At 35.3% G+C, this 5,166-nt stretch overlaps 1 long non-coding RNA gene across 1 annotated transcript; it reads right to left on the bottom strand.

Moving 5' to 3' along the window:
• Positions 1–3,828: 3,828 nt before the first annotated feature.
• LOC147523842 (uncharacterized) lies at positions 3,829–4,741 on the bottom strand. Its single transcript, XR_015196802.1, has 4 exons — positions 4,656–4,741; positions 4,272–4,459; positions 3,977–4,136; positions 3,829–3,880 (listed from the first exon to the last, which is right to left on the bottom strand). It is a non-coding gene; the product is annotated as an uncharacterized LOC147523842 (long non-coding RNA).
• Between the last annotated feature and the right edge of the window lie 425 nt (positions 4,742–5,166).

Below are 5,166 nucleotides of genomic sequence, written 5' to 3'. Positions count from 1 at the left end.
ATGTATTTAAATTTTTAGATAACCTTTAAATATTATTATTGAATTGAGGACCATTACTTCTTATAAGAGAACAAAAATATCGATGACAAGTGTTATAGTCGCCGTAAACCAACTTTTATATCGGTTATATAACCGGATAAGGAACATGAACCGGAATCGAAACCGACTTAATTAATGGGTATGGGTCCGGGTTTTCAAAATATAAGAAAAAACTCAAAAGAACCGAACCCGATAGGAACCGCTAAAAATAGACCCAGAACCGAAACCAATAAGAACCGACCCATGAACACCCCTACTTTTGACTGATATATTCTTTTTTTGGTGGGTCTATATGCATTTGACTGGTATAATATTGGTGAAGTAAATTTTAGATTCTCTTCACGTGCTATTGTTTTTTATTGCACTAACTGAAAACCATGCAATATAATATATCTTGAGTAGTAATGTATTTCAATTAGTTATTAATAAATCTTCTCTACTCTTGCCTTATAATTCCAATCAATATACATATTGATTTGAATTATTTGGTGATAAACTTCAATTGTAGAAAGCCTACTAATACTAATACTTTAGAATTTCATCTTACTGATAGTTTTTAGAGGTGGAGACAAGCAAGTATTGAAGTGCTACCTTGATGGGACAAAGGCACAACGCAGATGATGCAGTCCCTAACGGAGATTGTACAGGTTAGAAAATATATTGGCATTTACTCATTTTCTTAATTAGAGTTGCTGCAAGTAGTGTAGTTGGCCAATAGCATTCTAGATTTGTTTTGTCTAACTTCTAAGCTTTATCAAGTTAAAATAATATGGCTTACATCTATGTATTTCTATAGTTGCGTATGAACAGTACTACTAATGTCCATGGGATGTACTTTTGAGTTGCCCCTCCCCAAAAGACTGATGATATCTCCTTGGTTGATAAGAATTTCCTTCACCTTTACTTTTTTGTTTGTTTGTTTGGTTTGTTTATATTAGGTTGGAAACAAATCATATAGAGAATGTGCAGGTGAAAGGACCCCATCCATATCCAGTGAGTGTGTTGGATCAAGGGAAACTTATTTCAATTGCAAAAGAGATCAGGTATGTTTCTTTCCATTCCTTTCAGTTCATATACACTACAACAGAAAAGACATTTAAAATCACTCCATAAGTGATGTCAAAAATATACGACGTCACTTTTGCAAGTGATGTAACTGGTGGCGACGTGAAAAGTCAGGGTTTTCCACATCACTTTTTAAACGATGTCCACAAGTGATGTTACTTCACATCACTTTTTAATTGATGTCCACAAGTGATGTTATAACTTTGCATCACTTTTTAAACGATGTCCACAAGTGATGTTACTTCACATCACTTTTTAATTGATGTCCACAAGTGATGTTATAACTTTGCATCACTTTTTAATCGATGTCCACAAGTGATGTTATAACGTTACATCACTTTTTAATTGATGTCCACAAGTGATGTCATAACGTTTAACATCACTTTTTAAGTGAAATCAATAAGGCCGATTAATATCACTTAGGAAGTGACGTCTCATTCAGATTCTAAATTACTTGTAAAATGATGTGAAATAACTCTATACATCACTTTAAAAGTGATGTCCCATTTATCAAAATAATTAAAAATAAATAATAAAAATAATAAAAATAAAATAAAATTGCTAATATCATCCCAATATAATACCATTTTCCTAGTCATTTATCATCAAATAAAGATGAAACGTATCTTAAAATCACATTCATCACACAAATACCATCTCCAATTACAAATATTACACTAAATACAAAAAATTGTAACGAGCCAACATATACCAACAAAATCTAATCTGCAGTACCAAACTGAGCCAAAGAGAACACAATCACCCAACCAAGAACCTATCACAACCTGACTTGATGCAATCAATTTAATCCAAGAACCTATCATAGCCTAACAGACCACTCTGTTTTTTTTTTTTCTGATCTGCGAAACATTGTACTAGAAAATCAATGCAGACTTGTACTCATGCAAGAATAGTTTGACAATGTGCGGATCTTCATGAGAAGCAAGATAGGCTATACAAGGAACAAAACCAGGCAGTCAGATAATGTACTTGATAGCATAACAAGTTTTCTTGCATCCATCTTACACAAACAAAACCCTTGGAGAGTCACCAAGAAAAATATTCTTCAAAGCACGTCTAGAGATATTAGCATGGTCAAAGATGTAAGGCTCAATACTCCTATTATTTTCGACCTAGAACATGTGATGCGTTAAATGAAGCGAGGAAAACCAAATGAATAGAGAATAAAAACAATAAAAGCAAATACTATTTTGATTTAACATATATTTATATTTGAAGATGTCATACTGTGCTAAGAAATTCAGCTTTCATTTCCGAAGCGAGAAGTTTCCTGATGAAAGAGTCGGCAAAGATGAACAACATCGGGATTTGCAACCTCCATCATATCCATGATCTCCCCATCTCCAGGAAGAGTAAGCACCTTTGCGATGAATTCCTAAAAATTATCAAGTAGTAGTTAGAACTAATGAGTAACAGTCCTGCATTGTAACTTATTCCAGCTTGTAAGTGTTACGTCCCGATTTTCCAGACAATTGAATATTCGGATAAAAGAGCTCAATCCAAATATTCAACTATCTAATAAACCAAGACGTGAGCGGTTTTGACTCACACGAGTCCAAACTAAACTAAAATATAAACCCCATGAACATCCCGTTCTAACAAAAATTTGGCAGAGTTTCCTCTGTATTTCTAACATTTCATAAATTTACAACCTGTCCTAACCTGAAAAATCAAATAACACACTTCCATTTATCATATTAAGACCTCAACCGTAAACCCAACTACTAAAGATATTGATTCGTGGCACCGGCTACTTAACCATCTCGACAATGCCAGTTAAATCAAGTAGCTGCAGCGCCCCGAAACAAATCTCATTCCTCATATCGGTCTTTCACAATTGATGCTAATCCATGTCATAGTTTCTAACTAATTGATGCATCATAATATGGATTCATTATTAAAGACAATAAAGAAATACTAAATTATTACAAAACAACTTAAATGAATAAACACCAGGTTTTCTCCTAATTACTAGTTAGCTAGACATGTAAAAGTGGCTGTCTAACTACCCAAAATAACTTGAGTGGATTAATCCTTCAATTTCAGCAACACCAAACCCAATATTTCCAATTATAACACTCTATCTTTCTAACTTGATGGACTGTCTTAGTTTCATTTCGGTTATTGATTATAGCCATAAGACACCAAAGCTTGTTTTCCTTCTTTTTTTTTTTCTCTTAACTCCAGGTGTTGAAAATATCAAAAGGACTTCCTATCCCAATTCCCGCCACCCATCCGGTTTTTTTTTTTTTTTTTTTTTTTTTTTTTTTCAATAGCCCATTCAAACCGGCCCATACTAGAAGCAGGCCCAATATAAAACAAGGCTTAAGAAGTGGCCCAATAATTATATAATGGCCCAATGAATAACAAGCCCAATACAATAACCGGGCCCAAAATAAAATTAACCCAATGAAAAACCCATATCAATTAATCAAGCCCGCCAAAAGATAAATGTTAAACCTCTCCATATCGTAATTACCTAGAGTGGCTTTGAACTAACATGTAAAATGACCCGGTTTACCCGTAGGTAAAATTCGGGTCATTCTGAGAAGACTCGACAAAGATGTACTTTGTTTTGATGAGAAATCAATATGGATCTACCTATTTTAGCAGTAACCTTCTATGCAAGAGAGGGCGAACCAGTCTTTTGTCGCGTCGAGCGATCCCCGCGAGAGTCCGGCTTTGGTTAAGTTTTCTTGAGAGGAGAGTAAAGAGCCAAGGTTGACAAAGAAGTAACCAAAGATGTAGAAAGTGCCTTAACGGTGAAAGTGACCGTTAGGACTCTAAATATACTAACACAACTTCACACAATAGGCTCTCAATGCCCCCATCAAGTAAAAATGTATCATACCAGTCCTCGTGCGCCAAGGTAGAACCTGGACACAAAAAGCCAATCCAAGAAGGCATTCAGAGAGATAGCACCCATGCTGATCAGAAAAGGCTGTTTCCCATCTCTTAAAGCATAAAACACCATGACTAACAACTCTCGGAAATATGAACTCGTCTTCCTTCTACTTTGCATCATAAAGAAAAGTTTGATTAAAGAAAAAAAATTAAAAACTCTTATTTGGTCTACGAAAATCAGCAGTGGGGACATGGGGCTAGGTTAAATAGAGGGAAGATCAAAGCTTTTGAGAAGGGCTTACCCTCCATCTAGATGTTCCTTGAAAATTTGGTCAAATGCCCGACAAAGTTCCAAGATAGTATATAAATGAGCCTGCAAGGTAAAGTTCCAAGAAAGTGAAATGTACCAGAAAAGACAAACCTGCAGTCTTGCTCGAAGCTCTTCAATCTCTTTCTTTTGCCGCTTCAGCAAAGCTGCATCTGTCAAAATCTGCAAAAGAAAAGAATGATAGGAGTTGTTACCAAAATCACTATAAAATCTCACCACACCAACTCAAGCGCCATGCACATGTTCTATCTCTATTATATTTTGAGAGCGAAATTCATAAGAATAAGAGTTGGAGACTTTAAGAGGTCCCAAAGAAAAGAAGAAAATGCAAACAATGAAAGATAAAGTGCAGAAAGACCTCATTCACATGTGCACAGTTTGTAACACGTAAGCATTTCTACTTGCAAACTGAAGACTACTTTTTGTTTCATCAGCATGAATCTGCAATCACATGGCAAATAGTATAAGCATAGAGTTGCCCAAATATATTTATCTTACATTATGCAGGGAAACTAGTAAGAACCATAGTAAATTTAGAAAAGACTACCTGTGCAAGGGTTATATTACATATGATTGCAAAGTGTTTGCATTTCCACCAAGGGAAGGTTGCAAAATCTTGGCGTCGGACTTCTAACATCCACGATATGGGACATGTCCCCTACATCAGATGGTAAAGAATGTAAGGAAATAGAAGATAAATCCCAATAAATCTATGTGTTAGAACAACTGAATAAAACCTACCCTTGGCTCTCAACACCTTCACTTAGCTTCTTTATCACGGTCCCAAGTGTCATCGGGCTTTTATTTATATGAGATCCCTCTTTCAAAGCGTACTCTTCAAAGACACCGGTCTTAGCAAAGACGCTCAC

The sequence above is a fragment of the Coptis chinensis genome, chromosome 1, assembly GCF_015680905.1.
Source record: "Coptis chinensis isolate HL-2020 chromosome 1, ASM1568090v1, whole genome shotgun sequence".
NCBI classification, from domain to species: Eukaryota; Viridiplantae; Streptophyta; class Magnoliopsida; order Ranunculales; family Ranunculaceae; genus Coptis; species Coptis chinensis.
This window is presented reverse-complemented; position numbering and strand designations above follow the sequence as displayed.